The following is a 24,416-nucleotide window of genomic DNA, read 5'->3' as shown; positions in this document are numbered from 1 at the left end:
CCTACGACGGTTCACCCTCGGAAATGTACAAGCCGATGGGGCATCGTGCGCCTCGAAACGGCCCGCGAAAGCGGCATGATCGATCGTGCACCAACGTTTCGAAATAGCATTCCGGATTACTTCGAACCGCGCCCGTGTTGCCAGCGAGCTAAGGGGTTGCGCACACCGTGCCGGGAATTCCGCGCGGGCGAAAAACATTCCCGCGCGGTCCCAGCGTTAGAATCTCGCCGCGGATCGAACCGAACCGTCGACTCGCGAAATTAAGTCCGGCGCGTCGACGGAATACCGGACGAAATACCGGAGCCACGGCGGTGCCAGCGGGAGGGCGAGCGTTCCTCCGGAGCAGGTGATCACGCCCACGCTCGTCGCGCACCTTCGCGCGTTCCTAAACAAGGGACGCTAGCCGCGGACGAGGCAGAAAAATGAACGTGCGTTAGAGGAGCGCGCGCGCGCGCTAATGCACCTGGGCTCCGTCCGTCGAGCACGATGTAGTCTCGCTCGAGGATGATTGAATTGAGACGGATCTTTCCGGCTGTATGTACCGTTGTCGGAGGAAATGGAGGATGAAGGGGTTTGATGTAACCGTATGAATGATACGCGGAAAGATTTATGGGCATAGTGGTTTATCGGACGACGTGGTTCATTTGAATGCGCTTCGAAGCGGTGCGCGGCTGTGTACGGGAGTACGGATAATTAAGGTTCGAGTGTGTTCATGGTTGGACGGCAGAGTGTGGTTGTAACGTCGAGGCGATGTTCAGAAGAAAACTCGTGTATGCAGTAATTTGGTACCCTTCTCTCGGGCTGTGGATTACTTACAGAGCAATTATTCTAACTTACATGCAGCCTCGAGAAGATTAGCGCAATCGAGGCGCGAAGGCATCTCACTTGCCCTTTCGTTGCGAACCGTCGGTTACATTTGTTCTGCGTTCAAATAAACACGAAACAGTCGCTTAATCGGTTTTCGCATCGACGTACTTGTACGCGTACCTATTCTCTTAATTACAGTATCAGAAATGTAAGTAGTACGAATTGAGATCGTGTCGCGAGGGAATATCTAGTTCGCCATTAACCAGCTGCAAGTCGTTACAAATCGTATCTCGAAAGGGCGCGCAAGAAACTCGACGGGAATCAATATGCATCCATAATTTCAGTTTATGAATGACCGCTCAATCGCGTCGGGCAAAAGAAATCGCGAGAGGGAGTTTCGCGCGTGAAACGCGCCGGCGAAGCGCGCGTCGCGAGCCGATCCTGCGAGCAAGCGATGCTCGATCGCGCGGCCGGAGTGTGTTACACGGTCAGATCGCCGCGGCAGAAAAACGAAAACGAGCCGGACGACGCATTAGCCGCGTCGTTTCTTCGCTGTCGCGTTAAAACGGCGCGCGGAGCTCGAACCGGTTTACAGCCGCCGCGCGATGACAACGATTTCACGGCCGTCGGTGAAAATTATGCGAGTGAAAAACTCGGTTGGGATCGTAAACGAGGATCGAGCCGTGGAAACGGCTACGATCGGCCGCGGATTCCAACGTAGCGGGGCGAAGATCGTCGACGACGCGACGTCTCGACAATTAATTAGCCCCCTCCGAGAGGGTACGCGAAGCCGCGTCGCGCGGTACCCCTTTTTCGCGGTTCGCGTCCAGGCAACCTCCAGCCAGCTAATTACTTGCACGGTGACAGTCGCCGATGCGATCGCTTTCTTAATTAATATTCGCGTCGTGCCGCGGTGCAGCCAGACGTCGTCCGTTTCGCGTAGCAAACTCGCACGCCTGGACACTTGCAAGGAGCCGATCGTTCGATGGCGTAATCGACGCGACTGAGATTCGCGGCCGGCATTCCAAGTGACACGAGTGTACCTGGACGCCTCGGTTTCCGCGCTCTGAATGGCGATTGCACTCGATGGGACAATTTGCGACGTGGGTGCGTTGATGTCAGGTGAATGGAAACTGGTCGATTCCTCGATCCCTTTCGCGTGTCTCGCTTAACCGAAGAATCGAGAATTTGTTGAACATTCTAGTTTCCAACGATTGCGTAGACGAGATGAAAAATTGTACGATGGAACGTATCCTTTCCCAAATTCAAGAGATTCTTTGGATCTGGAAGCAATCCAATCAGAGTCTTGCGTAACAGCGCTATCAGTGAGTATTATCGGTGCTCAAAGAGCTCTTGATCAGACGAAACACAATGACCAAACCGGTACACAGAAGAATTATCGTGGCACGCTAGCTGTGTTTCTGGCTGGAGGTAAAACTACTTTGTTCTTCTACGAGCGGAGACCAAGGTGCTCCTCCGATTCGATCTGATACAAGAGGAGCCGGAGGACCCCTTCTGCGCGAGTGACCAAGACGATGTCGAAGAGGTCCACGAGATAGGAGGCGGACAACGTGAACTAGCGGGAACGAGGAGAGAAGTAAGTCGCTGGCTGACGATTGGAATGTTTCTGGTTACGATACCGCGGGAAAAGAGCCGGGGCCACGTGTATTTATGAGCTGTGGTACCGAGCTATTATTGTGCCGATCGGCTTGAACTTTACCTGAACTCTCTGTCGATCAAAACTTCGATTTACGGTAGTACTCGATAATTGCATGCAAACGAGACCGAACGTGCACGCGTTTCGTGCAACGGACGAGGCAGCGTAAAACTGAGGATAAGAATGCGATCCACTTTCCGATCGATGTACCCTGTACTCTGATAAACTGACTTGTACGACGGAACGTGACAGACGAGGTTCGCGTGCGAGTTACCAAGGCCACGACTACCGAATAAACTTGCATTCTGAGGCGTGATTATCTTCGCGACGATATGAAATAACTTCTGTATCGAATCTACGTTGCACAGAAAGGAACACGAAGACGAAAGAAGCTCGCCACCGTCTATGCTCCGATCGAAGCGTAGGTAGCCACAGTCCCGTCCTTTCACTCAACATCAACCGCTCCGATAAAACTCACGATTGCTCCATTCCACGAAAATGGAAGCACGATATTACACAGACCGTGTCGTAACAACTTTAGTATACATCCGCGAACCGAGCGTCAAGGCAGCGTGGAAGAAGAACGGAAAGCCGCGAGAATTAAAAAGTGTGGTCTCTTATACCCGGGGAGAAAAAGCTGAAGAAAGAAGAGTCGGAGCCAGAGAGCGGCGTAACGTTCCTCTTCGTCGTGTCCGTGGTCGTTGTCGTCGTTTCTCGCGCAGGGAGGAACGGAGACATCAAAGAAGGCGACATATCCGTTCACACTCGGCACTCATATACGTTCCCCGATGTTCTGCAGCGTTCGCTGCTCGTGGACCGTGTCACCATCGGCCCCTCCTCTTCGCCTCCCTTACCCTCTGCGCGCGTACACATGTATACACAGCCACGAACATACCCCCTCGTAGCGTTCGAGAAACAGTCGAGGATATGGGTAGCCTGGGTCGGCTGCGGGTCCGCGAATAACACGTGACGACCATAATGCGGCTGAAGGCGTCTTAATAAAATGAACTTGTCATTCGAAAACAGCTAACCAGCCTTCGGTCCAAAACCACCTCTGACTCGCCGCCAGGCTCGAGCGCTTCCACCGCCGCGCTTCCACCCTCTCCACGGCCCTCTTTCGTTTCGTCCTCGGCTCCCTTTCTGGTACCCTACTCAAAGTAACCCAACTCGTCCCGGCTTCCTCCGCCACGAGGCTTTATTTATACCTCGTTAAATTAGCGCTGATCGGCGAGCCGTGGCGCGGTCACGAGGACCTGGCCTCCCCCTCGTCCTCCCTCCGTCCAGGGACCCGTTGATCCGCTTCCATTTCGATATAATTCGAGACACCTCGTCGCGTTCCACGCGTCCCGGCCTGTCAGCGGCCGCGTCGCCTGGTTCTGGCGGTCGTTCGTGGGCGATCGAGAGCGAGGAACCCAGCGTGACAGTTGTTGCGATGCCGATGGCGGATCGCGAAGCGTTGACCTCGCACGAACGGGGCCTACCATCGATGGAATCCGTGCAACCAGGAGTAGATTTCGCCGCGCGGTTGCACCACCGCGCATTCAAATATCTGCCAGGGGTGGTCGAACGTTCTCTGCATCTAAAAGGGACGCGGACTCTCGCGCAGCCACGAAATTTTCGCGGATGCGATAAATTACGCGCGACCGTCCGACGCGGTAGGGGTGGCGCGGTCGGGTGGGCAGAAAGAGCGATGGGTACAGCGCGATGGCCTCGGCGAAAGGGCAGCCACCCACAAAAGGGCAGCGGAGCACTTGAAATGAAAGGGCGAATGGATGTGCCTAGGCAAGTGCAAGAGACACGTAAAGGCATTCATCTCATTCAAGGTAGCCTTAAGTTTCTGATCAGATAACGAATGTACACTCCTCTCTCCTTGGCTGGCATCGCGGCCGACGCGTCGCCGTCGTCTTCCCTCCCTCCCGATCCCACCCCTCTCGCCACGCCGTCCTCGTTCCATCTTCCTCGCTCCGACGCGAGAAAAAAACCCCTTTGCCTCCCTGATTCCGTGCCCCGTGGTGTCTTTCTCCTGTCCGTCTCACGGCATCGACTCGTTCTCGTCTTTTTCTTGTCCCCGACGGTGTCTGGCTCGCGCGTCTCCTCCTCCATCTTCCTCTCTCTCGACGGATCCTCCTGTCCGGGCGTAGGGTACACGCGAGGAGAGGCGAAGAGCTCGCCGCGAACGTGATCCACGCGCGAAACGACGTTACGACCGTCTTTCCGTGCCCCTCGGCTGGCAACGTCTGAAAAAAAGAAAAAAATGGTATCACGATTAGAGAGCTGTGCGCTCTAGCGCGCCAAGAGGCCTCTACGTAAGGTTCCTCCCAGCTCGTGTTCCCGCTTTACCTGGTCGTCGCCGTTATTAATATCTCGGTACCCTCGCTGGACGATCGGATCTCCGCGAATAAGAGCGGTGGCGGGTCGCGCAGGTCGAGGAAAATAAACGATTAACAGGCCAGGTTACGTAAGAAGGAGAAAAAGAGAGGGAGAGAGAGTGTAGAGTGAATTTTTCAGATAGGATCGCACGAGGTATCCGCATCATGGTACCCACGGGGTGATCCCAGGGAGACGCGCCGCGGAGAAATTGTACGATCGGTTCGGGACCAATTGAAATATCGTAATACCCGCGCCGACTCCCATTCACCCGTCAAAATTTTCCTACGCCGATCGCTCGCGTTCTCTCTCTCTCTCTCTCGATCGAGCGCGGATCGTCGGTGCCGTTTCTGTCTCTCCTTCGACACGGCTCGAGGAGTTACGCGAGAAGAACCCCGTGTACACAAAAGGTCGTTGGAGCGTTCCTGAACGCGATACACGGAGAGGGAGGCTCTATTCATCGGCGCGATTTATAGCGTAATTATCTAACCGAGATTGCAAAACCGGCGAACGATGGGAAAGATAATCACGTCACCGAGATTCCGAACGTTTCTATCGTACTAGCTTTGCCCACGAAAGCGTACGACGTCGGCTTCGTTCCATGAGAAACCGACGTTCTCCTCGCCCTCTCGTCTTCTTCCTCTTCTTCTTCTGCTCCCACTTCTTCCGCTCTGCCCAAGCCGCTCTTCCTCCCCCTTCGCGCCGCCTCGTATCCCCCTCGGGTTCTTGCTTCAAAGTGCATTCCATAAGTTCTGAATTCGCGCACGGAACCATTTCGAATTGTTCCCCGGGTTCGTGGCGGCGGCGGAGCGGAGGGGAGCCGGGGCGGACGTGAAACGTTCCGCGGGAGACGATAGTCCGTGATTTATTTGATGTCCCTCCGAGAGAGAAAACGAGGAACCGACGGCGGGACGGGCCGTCGGTGGTATACGGCGCCCCGTTGCACAAAACGACGCAACGACAACGAAACAAACGGCTTCCAGGCACCGGCTACGACGCCCTCGAATTTCTTACGAGCAGCCGGGGTCACAGGGGTGATTCCGTAGCAGGGATCAGCGCGGGCACGCCACCGAGCCCGTAATCGAGGGATGCCACGATACTTTTCGAGCCGCCGACTGTCTCGTGTGAGTCAACCAACGCGGTGCGTGCAGACAGTCCCGTGACACGTCCCTACCGTTGTAATCAACGCGATGCTATTTTCACGGGGGGGCGCTGGAACTTTATCGAAATCGTTCTACCATTCCTCTCGAGGAGCCCTCGTCTTCAGTTTCGAATCCACCGCAGAATTTCGTTCCGACTCGTTTATTTACACGATGATTATTACGATTATTACGATGCCCTTCGATCAGATGGTATCTAAAAGATTGTAAATGGAGGCATCGATAGATTCTCTCCTCAAGATCCATCCGTCATCCGCCAACGTACGCTTTCAATACCTACCTTCGAACGCCGTACTTCTACTCGTCGAGGCCTATGCCCCGGAAAATAATGGAGCTTTCAATCCGGAGCGCCTCGTTGTCCGGACAAGATAATCGATATCAGCCGCGCTATCGAGGACAAGAGGAGACCCGTAAGGTCACGTGGATCAAGTCCAAGTTCCCCGCGAAGGGTCAGTCCGCGCCGATCCACACCTTCTCGTAGTTGGTACAATCACACGGATGCACCGCCATGTCTGCGAACAATGGAGAACGGCGGGAGTGACGTTGACCGTTCCGCGGCGTCCTACATATTCGAGCGAGCCCCGAACTCGTCGCAGAGGGGGTCCAGAGCGATACGAACGTTTCGGTCGAAAACGAAGCCGGCGGAAAGGAATCTGCCTGGTTGGTGAACCCGGCCAGGGGACGAGCGACCGTCCGCTCGTAACAGATTTCTCAATATTTCTTCGGCTCGATCGGCCAGAACGCGCCGGACCTTTTACGGTCGTTCTTTTGATCCCTTTCATCGATCTGAACGCACTGCGGCCCGTGGTACCCACGGCCGTGCCGCGGTTTAATCCCTTTCGACTTCACGAGGCGCTCGTAAAACGACATCATAATTCCCTTTCGAATGTCCCTGTCGTAACCTCCGCCTCGACCCGATACCGTACCTTGTTCGTCGGATGTACCTTCGTCGAACGTAATTTCAGCGAATCGGTGCGGTATCTACCGTAGATTTGTCCGTCCTACGCTGAATTCACGAAATTACGCCAACTGCTCGATGTTTCCAAGATATCCCAGACGATCTGACATCGCGTCTTTTAGCATGAATCAAGCATAAGTCAATCAGAAATGTATCGGTAGTTGAAATAATTTGTGCGTGGCATTAGAGAGAAGTAGAACTATTAAAAAATGATCGAAACTCTGTACTACTCTACTAGTTCAGAACCCAGTGGGTGGGCTACAGGAATATAATCCACCCCCTCGCAAGAACAGAAAAGAACCGTCGTTATCCGGCTAGGCTCAAACTTAATTCACAGTTCCGCGAAAGTGCTTGGTCGCCTACTATACTCATCACCAGGAACGACAGAAAGTTTCAACCTTCGAGAACCCCCTAGAGAGACCAGGTAGCCTAAGCAATAAGCAACCTCTGGCCCCGGCCAACACGTACGCAAAACTTTCCACTCTCTAACGTCTCCTTCCGCCCACCTGGTACCCGATATGTCCAGCCAGAGGGCCAGCGCTCGTTCATGCGCCGTCTCAGCTTCGAAACGAAGCGCAGCCACGATAAATCCTGGCCGAGCGTTGTCACCGGTACCCGCTAGACACCCTCGCGCGGTTCGATCCGGCGAGGGACGGACGGTGGACGAGACCGAGGAGAAGAGAGGAGTACATAAAATTAAGCCGCAAATAAAATAACCTGGCGCGCTCGCCCTCCCGAAGGTGTTCGCGCCTGTTTACGCCCAGGAGGCCGTGAATCATCGCGCCTAAACTAGTGACGTTTACTGTCAGGGATAACATTTGTCATACTAGACGGAGCGTTTTCGGTCCGCGCAACGAGCCAGACCGGATTTGACGACGTGTCGGCCCGGACGATGGAAAGAAACGAGCCCTGGGCCAAGGAGGATCATCTCGAGCGAGGAGGCTGCTCTCGTACGTGGGGGCAATACTCGAGGCACCACCGTAAATCTGCCGGCGAACAGCGTCAGCCTCCAGATCGTTGAATTAACGGATCGCCGTCGTAAAACGGTCCTCCGCTCCTTTGGCGCGCCTTCGTCCTTCGCTTGGCCGGTCACGCTTCGTTTTTGGCGAACGCCATGAGTCACGGTAAAAAGGAAAAGCTGACGTTCCCTTTCGAATCGATGGAAACAAACTGAACGTACGAGAAAACCGACGAGACGCGTTCACGCGGAGACGCACGTAATGAAATTATTACGATCGAGGTTAGATCGTCGCCTCTTTTCGCGATGCGATCGTTCCCACGAATCTACGAAAAGACGTCCGATCGGGGCACGCACAATACTAAATAAGAACGCCGGTTATTTATGCAACGCGGCAATTAATGTACCAGCAGACTAATGGATCAGACTACCTGTGCGATCCGAAAGCGTTTCTCGTTCGAATAAAAAGAAGCAGAGCCCTAATATACCGTATTAACCGACGTAATGCCCGCGCAAATGAATGAAGGGTATCAAATTCACGGGTAGGCGATTACTCACCACCCCATACCGATCCCCCGTTGGCCGTGCTCGGTGCCAGCGTTGAATCCCGGCGGAGGAGATCGGTACCGACTTCCCGCGCCGGGGTGCTGTCAGTTATCAGTGCATAAACATTCGTTCTCCACGCCGGCGTACCGCGCGGTTCCCTCTCGCGTTGCGAGTTATACGCGGCAGGGTTCAGCCGGAGGGGGACAGGCAGCGTAACGGCGCGCATAAAGTAAGAGCGAGGGTAAAGTAAGAAAAAGGGTGAAATAAAAACGGGGAAAAGAAGAAAAGAAAAAGGAAAACGGGGAGAGAAAACGAAGAAAAAAGACTGGCCTCGGAAGCGAGAAGGGGTAGGGGAGGAGAGAGATCGAGGTTTAAGGTAGAGAGGACAGAGGCGGGCGAAGGAGAGAAGTGTCGGACGAAGAGCACGAAGGAAGGAGGCGGAGCACGGCGACGCAACCCGGAGGAACGCGCGACGGAAGGGATGGAATATGATATAATGCAAAGGCAAAAAAAAGAAAGCCCGCGGTCGAGGCTGGCTGGGCTGTGGAGGGAGGTTAAAGGGGGAGATTTAAGGCCGCGTGGACATTGTCATCGGACGCGCGGCTATAAACCAAAGGCGGCCGTGGCGCTGCTAACTGAGACGCTCTCTCCGTTATCCCAGCGTCGTGCGTGTAACACGTACACGCGGGGTGCCGTGGTATGTTCCGGCTGTTTCGCCCGTGCGCGCCTCGTTCAACGAGCACAGAGCCTCGCCGGTTTGGTACCGGCACCCCCGTAGCCACGGCCCGTATATATATCGAGCCGCGTTTACGATCTTGGCAGCAACGCCGGGACAGGTGTTATTTTTCATCGATTCGCCTCGTTCGAGCCGCGCCGCGAGTCCCTGCTCCCAAAACGATCGCGCGATCCGCATCGCGCGGTTTAACCGGCGATTTTCAGGGCCCCTCGAATATCGCGGGGACCAAACGGAAGGGAGGGAAAAGACGGTGAGCGTCGAGTCGGCACCGCGAGAGGGCGAAGGGAGGGCCAAGAACAAGGACGGCGCCGGAGATCCGATCGAGATGGCCGCGATAATAACGCATTCGGGAGCGGCGGGCCCGCTCTCGGAGGGCAGAAACACGGCTGCGTGATAGATAGGAAAAAATCAAACGGAGATACGTGGCACTCCTCGTGGCTGGTTAACGGCGGGAATAAATTCTGCGCCCCGAGTGCTCTCGTATAAAATTCGCGATCTCCTGCGGAGGGTACAATGATCCTCTCCTTGGCAGGGAGCGGAGCCCGTTCCTCTTCGAGAATTATTTTGATTCAATTTTCAGTTTAACGCATTCGTTGCTGATCCCTTCGAAGATACCACTATACGAATGGCATGTATCTCTTACGTTATTTATTCTCTCCTCTTTTTACGTAATTAAAGACGAGTAAATCAACTGCCTCGAGATTCCAATACTCTAAATTCGATTTCGCGACAAACCGCAATATTCCACGGGGCCCGTCCACATCGGAAATCTCGAAGACGATCCATCCACGATTTTTCTCCCGCGTCCAGAGCGAGCATCGAGGTCACGTCTCCCCGTGGTCGTGAGGAACCCCACAAAGAGAGCCCACGTGACAGCCGCGATGAGACGTCCGTCGAGTCCTGGCTACGTCCGTGACGGTTCGCTATCATCAATTGTTCCGTTTCGCCTTGAACGCGCGCAACAGCGTCGAGGCCCTCCGCGTTACCTCCACAGGTACCCGACGAGAATCCCGGGACGAGATTTCAATGAACATTCCTCAGCCAACGTCGCTTGACCAGGCGCAAATATAATACCCCCGAGGCGAGGGTGTCCGTACACCGAACGTCGCGTTTTCCACCGTCTAATCCACGGACAACGGCAGACGTGCTTGGCCCTGTTATCGTCGAATTCCATCAGCGTCTTCCTTAACGCGGCACACGTCCGCGATAATTCACGCGGCCGCGGACGAACAAACGCGGACGAGGCCCGTGATGAACGAGTCGATGGCCAATGACAGCCCCGCGGAGACTTATTATCGCTTCTAACCAATTACACACGATCCCCTGGTTCGAGGCCACAATACGCCAGAAAATTAATAGACGCGATTTGCGAGCCGCCACGCTCGTACGCCGGCGTTGAAATTATGTCGCGTCGACCGCTCGAATAATTACCCGGACCCGTCCCGCACGGTGCTTGGGAACCGCGCTGGCTTCAACCCCCTCGATGATACGGCTGCTTACGAGCCTGGCTGAGCTATGACCGGTTTTAGACGTTTAGCGAAACTCGTTCGCCGTTACCGGCTGTTTATGACCGTTTGAGGGATGCTAGCTACGTCCGCTCTTGAGGGAGTTCGCTGGGATACGCTCGTCGTATTTTCCGTTCCCAACGAGGATCGTATGCCGTGGTTTTTGTTCGCGCGAGCGCGATGAAGAGTGCGAACGATCGCGGCGGGGGTAGGAAGTGTTGAACGAAACGAGGCGTTTGGTCACGATCCAGTGTTATATCGATGTTACATTATATTTAGAGTCGACGTTGTACGACTTTATAGTTATACAACAGTTTAATTGCTCGCTGTTTGGAGCGAGTCACGTAGGGCTGTTCAGGCCGAATTTCGAACGTTCTCAGGTTTTAGGTACCGCCGTGGCACGAACTATTTTATGCGGGATCGTATAACGTAAACTTGGCGAGTTATACGTTTATAGCGATTTGTCGTACGATTCGCGGTTATGGGACGGTAGACGCAACAGTTGGTCTCTTTGTAGCCAGGCGAACGAAAATGTCAAGTAGCTATCCGCACGTCCGCGTTGCCTGGAAACGACGACCTTTGTTCTGAAATTGGAACCGATGCAAATCAGGCTAACTGATTGGAACACGCGGATCTGTGGTGTCGAACAACTTCATCGTCGAACCCGATCGACTATTAGGCTCGACGATTCTAACAAAGCGTCGAAACATTCTTACTACGAGGACACGATTGACGCTCGAAGCCGATGGAATTCAAAGTACTAAATTTACATTGAATCGTGTATCTGACAACGGTAGGTAGTATAGCGTTACAAAGTACGTTTTAATATCGACACGTGGCATTTGCGTTCCAATGGGAATATGAATTCGAAGCCTTGAGATTTCGTTGGAAATAGAAGACCTCGAATCGTTCATCGATAAAACGCTGCACAAGATACCAAAATAAAAGAATCAACAAACACTAAATTAAATCCACGTTGTATTTTCGTAAAATTAAGCTTGCGAAGTATCGACGAAGAATGCACCATGAAGTAATAAAATGATTTCAAGAATTAACTGGAACGTCTTAAGCCAATAAGCAGAGACAAACGGAACGACGAGCGCGCGTGGAATCAGTAGAAACAGACCAACAGTCAGACACGTTGCGAGCGTTCCTCCACGGCGAGTTACAGTGGCAGCGTACCTAATAATAATCGCAACAGTAACGATACCATCGTATCGTCGCGAAGGTATTGGAAACCATGATTCTCTGAGCTCGTGGCCTTTAAAGCACCCTGACCAGATGACGAGAGATAGCAAAACGTTGCAGACAACGGTATGCAACGAATAGCACGACCAGAACGAAGAAAATCGTGCGACAAAAAGGCGAACGGAGGGGACGTCCACTTAGCAAATCGAACCGTGCTGAATCAGGGGATGACGAGCGTGCGTTTGAAGAAATCGAGATTTAAGGGTGCGCGATGCATCCTGGGACGTTCGAAACCAGAAACTCGACTTCGATAACGATTTCGAGCAGAGCTATCGATTGGTAAAAATATTCCTACGCTTCCTTCTGGGTACAATGGCGGTACCCGAAGTGATTTATCTCGCCGGGCCCGAACGAGTATTCCAAGATCCCAACGCTGGCAACCGCTACAGTTTACATCCGTCTTTAAATAAGCATCCACTAATTTCCTCGTAAATAGTAAAACGTTTTAACCGCGGCGGTGCCCGAAACCATGAATAAACATCCAGGATTCCCGCTGAATTCTTAGACACGGCTCGTTTAAGCGCCGTTCGAGCGCCATTTGTATCCTACCCGGACGAAATTTGTCTCCCGCGGGTAGACAGAAAGTGCGATCGCGTCCCCATTAAGGGGGTTTACGGACGGGGCCTGGCGAGTTTTTATCGCGGCCAGGAAGCCCCCGCCCCGACGGCGGAGCTCTGTCTGAATGGGATTTGCGGGGAACCAGTGGCGTAACGATAACGTTCCTCGCAGGTGCGATCCCCGGGGCCCGTCGAGGAATTACGAGCGCACGAATCGACTTCTTGGCACAGCATCGATGCCGTCCGAGATTAGCGGCCGATACACATACGCGTATAACCCGCGCGCACGCTGGGAACCACCCCGTTTTTTCGTGGCCGTCCTACAGGGGGACCTACATCGGGGGAAACGGACGGTGGAAACGTGTACCATGGGTGGTAACTTAACACCTCGACGGATATTTATGGGATTTTGCTCTCGAACGTGAAAGATAAAAATAACGCTTTCTGGGCCTCGCCCTCGGCCAGGCGTTGTACTACACGCGACGCGACGCGACACACCTGTCCACGTCCACGTGAAAACGCGAGCGGTTTCCGAACGCTGGTCCCATTTCGATCGTTTAGGGGGAGCCAGGAATCGCGGTGATAGAGATTGACGGTATAAAAAATTTCGCAAAAAGGATCATTACGATAATGGAACAGCTGCCATGCGCACCGTAATAAGTTTCATTCGAAAAATTGTTTTCCTACCCGCCGTAATTCCGTATTCCTTATCTCCGTGGCAAAGGTGGCAATTCTTGTCACGTTACCTGCCACGTATCGGCTGGTACATGTGGCAATCAGCGGTTATATAAGCGGACATTCGACGGATAAATGTATACCGCGTCGACCGTTGGTTACAAAGTCTTTTAAAGGGAGGAGACCGAGTTTGTATTTACGACGGCGTTACGTAAATGCCTTTTCGGAATACATCGCCCACGGCGGACGCGGAATCTGAAATCTCGCCAGTGATCCCGGGCTCGGGCACGTCTCAATTATGCCGTTAAAGAAGCTGTTGATCTTAATCAGATCCCCGTAATATTTTTCTCGATGCCGGGGGATCGCGCGCGGCCCCGCGAACCACCGCTCGCGGATCGTGCAAATCTGATACGGGCCCCCTGATACGGATCGACGAATGTTGGCCCGGGCCTAACTGAAAACGATAGCCGATACTCTGCCCAGAATTACGTGACAATTACCTCGAGCTTTCAGAAAATACCGTCCAGTTGCGCGCGTCTAAATATACGGACCGCTCGATCGTTTTAGAGAATTTACGATCGCTGCGTGCGATTCGAAAGGATGTCTTCCTTTCTTCCTTTCCGCTCGGCTCGCAACTTACGAAACTTGCACCTGAACGAGCTAAGATAATTTCCTTTCCGCACACGCGCCGGAAGTTGGGAGGCGAAGTCAAATACCGGCTGAAGAGGACGACGAAGGGGGTTGGAATCAAAGTCGCGCCGGTATTAATGAATTAAATTTAGCGAGAGCCAGTCGAGTGCCGCGAGAAGGAAAGTCAACAAAGAAAGTTGAACGACGTCTGGCCCGTTGCTTCGTCCCCGTGTTCTTGCACGCGCGCGTCGGAAACGAGAGAATAGATGTTCGCGTGAAATTCGTTAATTGGAACGTCCGCTGGAGCTTATATACGGTAGCCGTTGCGCGGAAACGGATGTGGCGGTTGTGATTATTCCGTGAGGGGCGGGAAATGCGGTATAAGTCATTTCACGAGGTGCCAATTGAGACCTTCGATCGTGGAACGTGAACTTTATCTTTCCTTTAGTCTACCCAGTGCCATCTCTACATTCACCTGCTTTCCCCAGCAACGTATAAAACCAGGAATGCACTAGATGATAACATCTAATTATACTATGAATACTTAGTTTTTCAATACAGAAGCATCACAGCCATCTTGTCGTTGCGCCGAGTTTTTCGCGAATCTGTCGCTCCGTTCACCTATTTCCAAGCGGTATTATACTGTCCGATTATAAACGAACAGGTGGATTAATTCGACGATTGTTCTCTACTCGTTCAACTCCTGTTTCACCACTCGCACGAAGAAACGAACTCCGCGTTTCGAAAGTCGCGATCGGCCGACTACTCGAGAGTCCACTTAATTTCCACATCTCCGCGAGGAGTTGTACCGCGTGTAACGTGTCCATTATGCCAGCCAGGCAACGACGTTATCTGGCTAATCGGCCCCGATCGTTTTTCGCTAATCCCAGCCAGACAGTACTCGTACCATTTAGTCGACACGTCGGGCAAAATCCTCTTCCTCCGCGGCGATTAGTGTCCCACGAACACGTCGCCGCCGTGGAATCGATTCTATCTCGCGATCTCTCTCTCCCGGGGGGATTAGCTAAAAACAGCGAGCCGGGACTGAGGCCCTGAGACGGCGAGCCTCGCTCTTTACGATCGTACGCTTTGCACGTGCACACTGTTCCCAAACGGTTTCAGAAACAGTTTCGAAAACGTTCGCGAAAACGTACGCTTTCATCCCCCTCCGTTTCCATCGTGTAACAAAAATTCACCGGAAGAATCGCTCCTAACCGACTGAGTCTATCTCACTCCACTTCTCATCCTCGTTTTCAAACTCTTTCCGCTGCCTTCCATCGCTCCATCGATAAATTACTGGAGCAGGGTTTCAAGACTTTACGCGTTACATCCTGCAATGTGGCCCCAGTTACAGAATTTAGAAACACTTCGTTTGGAAACAATTTCGAAACGTGTTCGTGAGAACAGCTTAGAACCGCGTCCGTGGGGAACGTATCCCGTCTAGGCATTACTCCGTTCGCCTCTTAGTTCCCCGTTACGATCCTCGCCCCCTGGCACGACCCGCGGGACGAGACGGGCACGGAGGGAAGAAACAGACGTCCGTACACGACATAAGCATATCAATAAAATGTTTAATTGGCGTTTACATTTCTTCATTCGGCCCAACAAGATCGCGATACCGATCTTCCGCCCGGTTTCTCGTTCAGCCCCGTGTAAGCTCGTCCTTACTCCGCGACGCACCTCCGGCCAGTGGATGTCAGACGTCTCGCGGAGGTAAGCGGCCTCCACGGGGGACGAGGATCCTCTCGCGATGGAGCAAAGGAGACAGAGAGGCGAGAGACGGAATAACGCGCGGAAATAAAGGGCGATTAAAGGAGGACAGGGACATGGCGGTTTTGTGGTTCCTCTTGGGGGTACTGACCACTCCGACACCGGACGGTCATGGCATGTATACACACCTCGAACGAGAGGGTATCCTCGGGATATCAATTCTCCAGTTTATTATTTAGATCGAACTTTGAGATACCCGCGGCGAAAAAACTCACGCTTTCGTCGACCCGTGATTCTACCCGGACGGGGGTTAATTGTTGTTAACGGCCGATTCGTTGAATAAAGAGTTCGACAAGCCTTCGCAGGGATTACTAACGAGTACACACGATATACATCTGAAATCCATTAAAACGTTGAATACGTATTGATCCGCCAATAAATCCGTATAAATTATTACAGGCAGAGACCGGACGTTTCGCTCCGAAAAGGAGGCTCCCCAATAAAACCGAGAACTCCGCGTCGATACAAATTGATACCCCTCTTTCCAGCCGCCGTGTCCAATACGTACACCGAAACACCATTACGAAATTAATCACGTTAATACCGCTTGTTCGGGACAGGTGATCCCCGGCAGTCGTCCAATTAATTAAACGAAGCTATAAACCAAGCGCAACACCTCCGTGAAGATACGCCCCGCGCAGGAAACCGCCGCTCCAGGTGAGAAGGTGCGAGATACAATTTTTTTATCTGATAAACGGTTCCTGGGCGTACAAGGGCCGGCAACAAGGGGCCACCGATTGGCCCAATTATTTCTTCCGGCCGAGCGAATATTTCTCGGCTTAATTCTCGGCCAAGGAATACCCGATCGATCGCGCAGCTCGTCGCCGCTCGCGGCGATATTTCACACAGGCCGAGACTAACATCCCAGTGTGCGACGTAATCGCTTAATTAACGGCGAGGGGCACGGCGAGGTTTGACGTGTTCGCACGGGGCGAGAAACGCGGGGTGTCCAGCGAGGTGCGCGCGATCGCCGCCTCCGCCGCGGTTGTGTTACGCGACCTGCGAAACGAGAACGGTACGCGCGTGTCCCCGAGGCTTGGCTACCACACAGGTGCCGAAATTTCGTTCATTTATCCTCGGCTGTTGCCGGGCTTGTCGGCCGTTTAGCCGCCGACACCTTGTACGTCGCGCGTCGCTACGCCCACGCGCGCGAGGGTGCTCGAGAATGTTGGAACGTGTACGTTCGCAGGCTCTTCGCAGAGTTTTTCGATTCTCGAAACAATTTTTTCTAATTGAAGATCGAAGTGCAACGTTGTCGACATTTGAGATTCGTGTATACTTCTTTGTGGAATGTGTTTGATTTTATGAAGAATATTGAAAGCGAGGTGCACGCTCGAAGAAATTCAATCGGTACCAAGACCGCGATAACACCCACGGAAATGAACAGATTTTTATCCGACGGTCCAGGTGATTTTAATAAGGAAATAAACAGAAGCAGAGCGAGGGGAAATCGAGTGGAAGGTCCTCTTCGAGGAAGCTCGCAGAGGAGTCGTTAATGATTTACCGCGGCGTCGGCTTTGTAACCGCGAATTCACCGTCGCCACGAATGCCAAACTCGCCCCGGAGTCCAAGTTAGGTGAAGGAAGACGAAAGGGGCAAGACCGCGCGCCACGCCCTCGATTTCTCATCTTTTACGCGTCTCATTCCATGACGACGGTGCGCGAGGGCCGTCGTTTCGGCATCGAGAGTGGCGAAACGGGCCGCACGACGCCGAGGAGGAGCGATTTTCGGGGCCCCCGTAACGAAAATCACCGGGATTCCTCGCGCTCCTTTTTCCTGGGTGTCCGTTAACCCCGCAACCTCGCGCGAAATGAACCTCGAGAGAGAGGACAGCCCGTCGAACCAGCAAGGATTATTGATATTCCTCATACATGCTCGGACGAGCGTGCTTTTGCAGCGTATACGCGGGGGTGGAAGTTTCTTCTGAGAGCAAAAGTATCTCGTGAAAGTTTCTCCCAAAAATGCGATTTTTCTCTAGAATTTCGAAGAAAAACTGTCTACGAAAATGAGTGTTCGCGACTGTGCCAATACTGGCATGATTGATCTCGCTCGAGGACCGAGGAAGTCGAACGAGAAAGTGACTAATGATTGCATCGGAAGATGAGTCTTTGTTGCTACAGCTCTAGATAGTAACTAATGGATCGCGACTGTAGAAACTATTTCTTGCGCTGTTCTCCGCGAACTACGAGCTGTTTCATCGAACGCTCGACGTCCCTCGAGTTCGTGTTTCGCGAAACGTCTGTACGTTTCCCCAGCGGAGGTGTATCGATATCGAAATCGCGGACGTACCCCCAATGCTTTCGTCCTGGGGCAGATAGCATCGCCTACCGAAGTTCGAATTGAAAAAACGTGGCGGTGTACAAGTTGGAAATAATTTTCGCACGGAATTCCATTAATCAGAGTGACTCGTCGAGAGAGAGTAGTTAAGACAGTGGAACCTCATCGACGACCGTTATCTCGAGATCACGATCGAGGCTGTTAACTCCAAACACGTGGCCAAGTAGCAGACGAACGCTTTCAAAGGGAAGCGGGACGAGAAGAGATGAAAAGTAAGGCGAGACGAGGACGAACGGAAATGAGAGGGGAAAAGAAAAAAGGAGGCGACGAAGGGGATGAGGTTCTGTATACCTGAAAACAAGCGATTCCCGTTAGAAAAGATGGAAAGTGGCGTAGGTATATAACCGGACGGACGGACTATTTCGAGGATCATTATTTCTGGATCGGTTTACCACTATTCATTAACGTCAAGCTTTCCACGTAACTCGAGATCCTCCGTGGCCGTTCGCAGGCGGCTGCGAGCGTTAACAGACGTGCACCAACCAGCGGATAATTATTTTTCCTGCACGCTTGTGTTAATCATTTTACGATGCGTTCATGAAGCGGCCGCGAACAGGGTGCCCGGGAAGGGAAAAATTCCAAGGGGGTATAAATGGCTGGGCGCACCGTTGCGGAGCCGCGTGCGTTCGGACGGTGCGCTGCGATACTTAATTATTTTGGAAGACGGAACAAATCGAAACAGAGTGGTTTTCTACGCAGCGATTCTGAGTAATGATGTCCGTGCCTCGAATAGCGAAGTAGAGTAATACGCTCGCGGTAGATACGATTGCAATCTTCGTTCGACAAAGACAACGACAAAATACAAAAATTGAATACCCTAATTATTAAAAATACAACCAGGACTTTACTCAGTAATTCATAAATAGATGTGAAACGTTCTCAACGAAATTTAATCGCATCTCGATGCGGATAACAACTTTCTCGTCGTACTCCGTCATCTCAGTTTCCTGCTCCGTCTGTTTTTCCGTGGTTCTCCCACGAGAAAGGGTGCATCCTGGTCTGACGACGTTCCGCGAGGCCACCAGAAACGATAGAATCGAGGAGGTGTTGCAGGACCGCGGTCGCGGTTACCGCGGCGTACGCCACAGGCCCTTTCACGGCCACGCGATAATGGATGAGCGTTCTTAATGATTTTTTCGCCGTGAAACGCATCGGTCATTGAGTAATGATGGCGCGTACGAGATAAGAGGCCGAAGGTACGAACGAAACGGCGGACCGGGGAGGGACCGAAGGGTTGAGGGCTGACACGTAAATGGGGGGAGTGGGAACGCGTTAAGTCGACTCGCTGGAGGCGCCGCACTGGGTTTTAAAATTGCCTTCTGACCGCGAAACATCGCGTTGTTTCTTACAAGTTGCTGTTGCGTCGAGTAAAATAATCGAAGCGAAAGATTTCGCTGGCTTTTTCCGGATGAATTCTACGAAGCTTTCGTTAAAATCGGTTCAGAAGATTTTCAGATCATTTAAGCTCAAAGGATCACGCTCGACGAATCCTTTCCTTTATGGTATTACTAGAGATTGCGCCATTTTCTGGACTTACGTCCCTCACGTAAATTCAAGAAATATATCCCAAAAACAGGGTGCAACGTTTCCAAATAAAAACGAGGACGGAATAACGGCGAAATCGTAAGGTAAGCATTTTATTCACAATTATTGTCGCAGCAACTTCACACGCGTCGTTACGGTCCATAAAAGAAAGACAGCGTTCACATCGCGTGCCCGCGATTCGCTTTGACGGGTTATTTCCGGAAACGAGACGCCTGTGATCCTTACGCGGATGAAAGGGCACAAAGGACTCGAAATGGATTTGACGCTTTGAGCCAGTATTTTTGGCGATCCTCGTTTACCACGTCTGGCCGGCATCTCCTCTTCGCAGCTAATTACCACCAAGAGGTTGCCACCCCCAACCTCGTATAAGATTCGAGGGGACACTTCAAAGGGGCCGATTCGATCGGTTTAATTGTTCGCACAGTGTATCTTGTTCCGTGACAAAGCGCGGCTTTGTTGCGTCGCATGGGAAAAGATCGCGGTGTGTACGTAGCAATAAACGAAGGGAACGGGAATTGGTTAATTAACTAAAGCGACGGGAGACAGGCAACGAAAAGAAGCACGGAGGGGGTGGGGGAGGAAAAAAAGCGGTGTTAAACAGGGTGGCGGTGGCGATAACCGCGGCGGGGAGGGAAAATCCGACGCCTCCAGCTGCGCGGCACCGAGCTATTTCCGGAAAACAAGATTCTTTGTTACGTCGCGCTCTCTGCCCCCGCGTAACTTCGGTTAATTAATAGTCGCGAAACTATGCGGCGACGAGCCGTAAAGCACGCGCGCGCAACGCCGATACCGGGATGTTATCTTCGCGTTCCACTCATTTTTTACCCGCGCAGAGACGCTCCTTTGTTCCAGCGTCGGTTTCGCGGATGAACGTTCAGGAATAGGGTGGCTTTATGCAGCTGTTCGGTTAATGAATTGGTGTGAATCACGAGGCTTTACTCCGGAGTTATTTTCCCGCGTCGATTTATACATTTTAGGATTAGATATTCACCCAACAGTGCCTGTACGTAGAAAACCTGCGGATAACTTAGACACTAAAGATGTATAAAGGAAGCTGTTTAAAACTGAGCAATTGCCGTCATCGCCATCGTCCATTTAACAATCACAGCGAGAGCAACAACGCCACCCTGCGTTACGACGGACATGCGCTGGCGCGCTAAGCCGTTGCATATGCATTAATCGATATCGCACCGGGTTCGATTAATATTTTATGTTAATGGAGTACGATTATCGCCGGTGCGATTATACCCGGCACCGTGGACCGACGGCGTTTTGTCATTATTATTAATTATGTCACGTGCGTCTGTCGTGAGAATGCGAAACAACTTCCTATCGTAAACACGTCGATAGTAATTATTACTCGGCCGGCTAGGGCCCCGGGGGCTGTGATTACCATCGTAGAAGTCTCGTTGAGGGTATCGATAAATTAATCGCGCTCATACGCGCGTATATCAATTAGGCGTAGGATGAATCATTAATTCGCGACGATGGACAGAGTATCCCTGCCCATTGCTCGAGCGACGCGCGTCGCGTTGCTCCTTTTAGACGCGCCTTCTCGCCTTCGTTTCCATACGACTCGTCCTTTCTCTCGTACAAAAGCCGCTGTCACGGCGACGTTCGCTCCGGGCCCCGGCTGATTGAACGGCATCGTGGCGAGCAACGACGACGGTCTTCCCAGAGGGGAAAGTTTCGCGGTTTCACCGCGATTCCAACGAAATTTATGTGTACCGAGAAACGTCTGGCAAAAAGCACGGATGGAAAGGGCCAGGCGCGAGCACGATCGAGCCGCGCGACCATTGATCAAAAGGAACGCTCGATCGGCGGGGACGCGCGATATTCAATTACGCCGGCTGACAATTATCGCGCGACGGCTGAAACGACGTTCATTTCGAGCACTGGACAAGAATTCAATTTGTAAAGGTACCTGAATGCCGTCCCCGCCTCGGCGCACAACAGGTTTACGCGGCTGGCCATCCCCGCGAACTTTTCTTCGGGCCGCCGCGTACTCGCACCGCGACGCGCGCGCACCGCAGCGTCACGTTTTGTGCCGACGCTGAGAAAGAGGAGAACCGCGGCCGTCGGTTCTCCGCTGATTGGACATTGAAGTCCTCTCGTCGCGCGATGGAACATCACGCCCACGTTCGAGGGATGTTCGAGACGTTCGAGCGCGGCACAAAGCGCCGAAGGCGATGGACGCAGACGCCCGTCTCCCTTTCCTTTTGCGGCGATTCCCGCCTGATTCTGTGGCATCTGGAAAAAGAAAAATCGAACGCGGTGTCATTGGTGTGATCGTCGGACACTTGGTCGGAGCCTCGAGCGCCTGCGTTTCGAGAATGTTTCTCGCAAGCGTATTCCTCGAGCCGAAGACCCATCCCATCAGCAGGATGATTGCGACTCGGACGAAAGAATTTTTTAAAATAATTCATCTCTATGGATATCGATACTGGCACTCGACAGACTCGAGTTTGAAAAGCAAGATTTTTAAACGGTCGAGAAACTCGACGAGTCCTAATTCTGTCGCGCGTAGGTTTTCACTCTGATTTTTAGAATGCTTCCCAGCGTGAGTTGCGAGCGCCTATAAAGAAATGGCAAGGAATTCCCGCGCGATAGGGAGGCTTCACGACGAAAATTGAAAGAGACGCGGTTTATTGTGAATCGCACGAGTTACGAGCGTTGCACAGAAGCGGGACTTTCACCGACTGTTTTATTAGCGAGGCGGTCGGACAGGCCGAGAGCGCATTAGGTCGAAAGAAAGAGCAGGGGGACCGGTTGCCCGTTGATTGGGACATTGAATCGCGTGCACCAGACACGCGAACTGTCCCTTTTAATTCGCGTGCACTTTGAATTACAATCGCGATATCTTCGTTGGCGGATAGAGGAAGAAAAAGAATAACGTCTGGCGAGTTATGTATCGCCGGAGCGCGGAGAAGTCGCCTAGGCAGGCATTAATCCTTTAAATAAGCCCCGGCTCGCTTTGGCACAGGTCAAAAATTCCATTTCCAATCTTCGATACTCATTAGCTTTTACTGCTCGTTAATTCTAATGCTCATTACCTCTTACACTCGTTAATTCATTGCCTCGCGTACTCATTAGCCTGCGTTACTTATGTACACTGTTTTTCTACCCCACATCGGGGTCTGCCCTCTCGATCGCTTGGATATGTAAATCAATATCATGTCTGACGGCACATACTCTTCGTCTACACTCGTATACATTCGTCGATACTCCAGAGCCATTTAATCTTCCGGATACCACAGTTACGATATTATTTTCAAGATAAACTGTGCGGTGAATTCAATAAACTTGCTACGTGTACAGATTTCTATTAACCTTGAACTTCGATTTCATGAGAACGACGATTTTTCAAACCTACTTATCCATACCGCCTAACTAAAACATGTCACGGGTGAAACAAAAAATCACCAACGAAAAATACTTGGACCACACGCGAGGTCCAAGCTTCTCAAACGGACACCAGGAATCGTTCTCGCCAGGCGTCCACCCTCCGCTCCGGCGAGCAAAGATTCAAAGGCAATTAGCGAACAATACGGAAGAAGGGTGGCCGTGGTAGCATTCAAGGCACTCTTGGGGACTTCGTCCAGTCGCGAAGGAAGCTGGAAGTTCGCGTTCGGGTATTCGCGTCAGGTCTAAAACGGCGCAAACGTGACGCGGTACGTCGTCCTTGGATATGCGAGCGGCGTTCCGACGACGGCGATAAATTTCGCGGTTCGGCCGTACGCCAAGGGAACGAGCAACGTAATCACAATAGGCGGCTAGCCGAGGTGGTAACAGGCCGTTGCCTCGGTCCAGCTCTCGTGCACCGCCTTTGTGCCAACTGCTCGCGACTGTTCCCTTACGTAGAGCAACGAGGCCTTGCCGCGCGCTAAGGAGCAGACGTGGCGGTCCACAATAGACACGTCGTTGCACCGCCTTCCGCGTGCTGGACAATGAAACCGCACAAAGGAACAGATTAGCGATATTCCGCGAACGCGTCCGTTCGCTGCAGGGTTGGTGGAAAAAGTCACCGCGCTAGCGGAGGTACGCTGCCTACTGGCGAACGTTTAGGGGTTGGATGGTAGGGGTTGGGTGGTTGATGCGGCTGCAGAGGTTGCGCGATCCTGCCAACAAGTATCGACTCTGAGTAACTGTGCATGGACGACAAAAAATTCTCGTAGATGCACAAACGTACGCAATCCAGCGATAACTTTCGCCAGTAACCAGAGTTCATCGTGGAAATGTCAATCGAATTCGCGAAGGTGATACGCAAAGATGGAGGAGAAGAAACGCCCAGCGGTGTAAGGAAACGCGAAACCCTGATTAACCCACAAACGGCGGATCCATACTCCTTTTGACACCGGCCTTTACAGACCACCGTGCACGACGATCCCAGCCGCGCATTGTTCCCAAGCGTTATTACCAGCCGTGCCGAATGGCGGCCCGATTCAGACGGAGTGAAATTCGCAATAAATAACAACGATAATAAAATGTCGAGGAACAACCGACGTCGTCGTTATTAACTCGAGTGTCGATCGATGGGAGACCCGGTTCGCGCGGCGATCGCGACCGATAACGCTCTTTCTTTCCCCCGTGCTCCTTCCTGGAAGGACGGTCGTAGATTCCCAAAGGAGCCCGACCCGTGCAGGGAGGCCTCTATTCCCTTTTTGGCCGCGCAGAAACGCACACGCACACGCGCGAGGCACCACGGGGCCCGCGACGGTTCCAGCCACCGATGGTGGCACGGACAGGCCGAAATCTCGATTTCTCTATGTCAGGGCGCGCAGTCGGGGTTAACGTGGCGACCTGCTGCCACCTTTCTTCGGCTTTATTAATACACGGTAGGTGGCCGGCCCGTGACAATAATCGTCTGTGATTACTGCGGAAGACCGACGGAATAATGCCATATTAAAATGATATATCGCGGGAAGGAGTTACCCCGTGGGCCACACCCCTGGCGAAATCA

Source organism: Xylocopa sonorina, chromosome 11 (assembly GCF_050948175.1).
Source record: "Xylocopa sonorina isolate GNS202 chromosome 11, iyXylSono1_principal, whole genome shotgun sequence".
NCBI lineage: Eukaryota > Metazoa > Arthropoda > Insecta > Hymenoptera > Apidae > Xylocopa > Xylocopa sonorina.
This window is presented reverse-complemented; position numbering follows the sequence as displayed.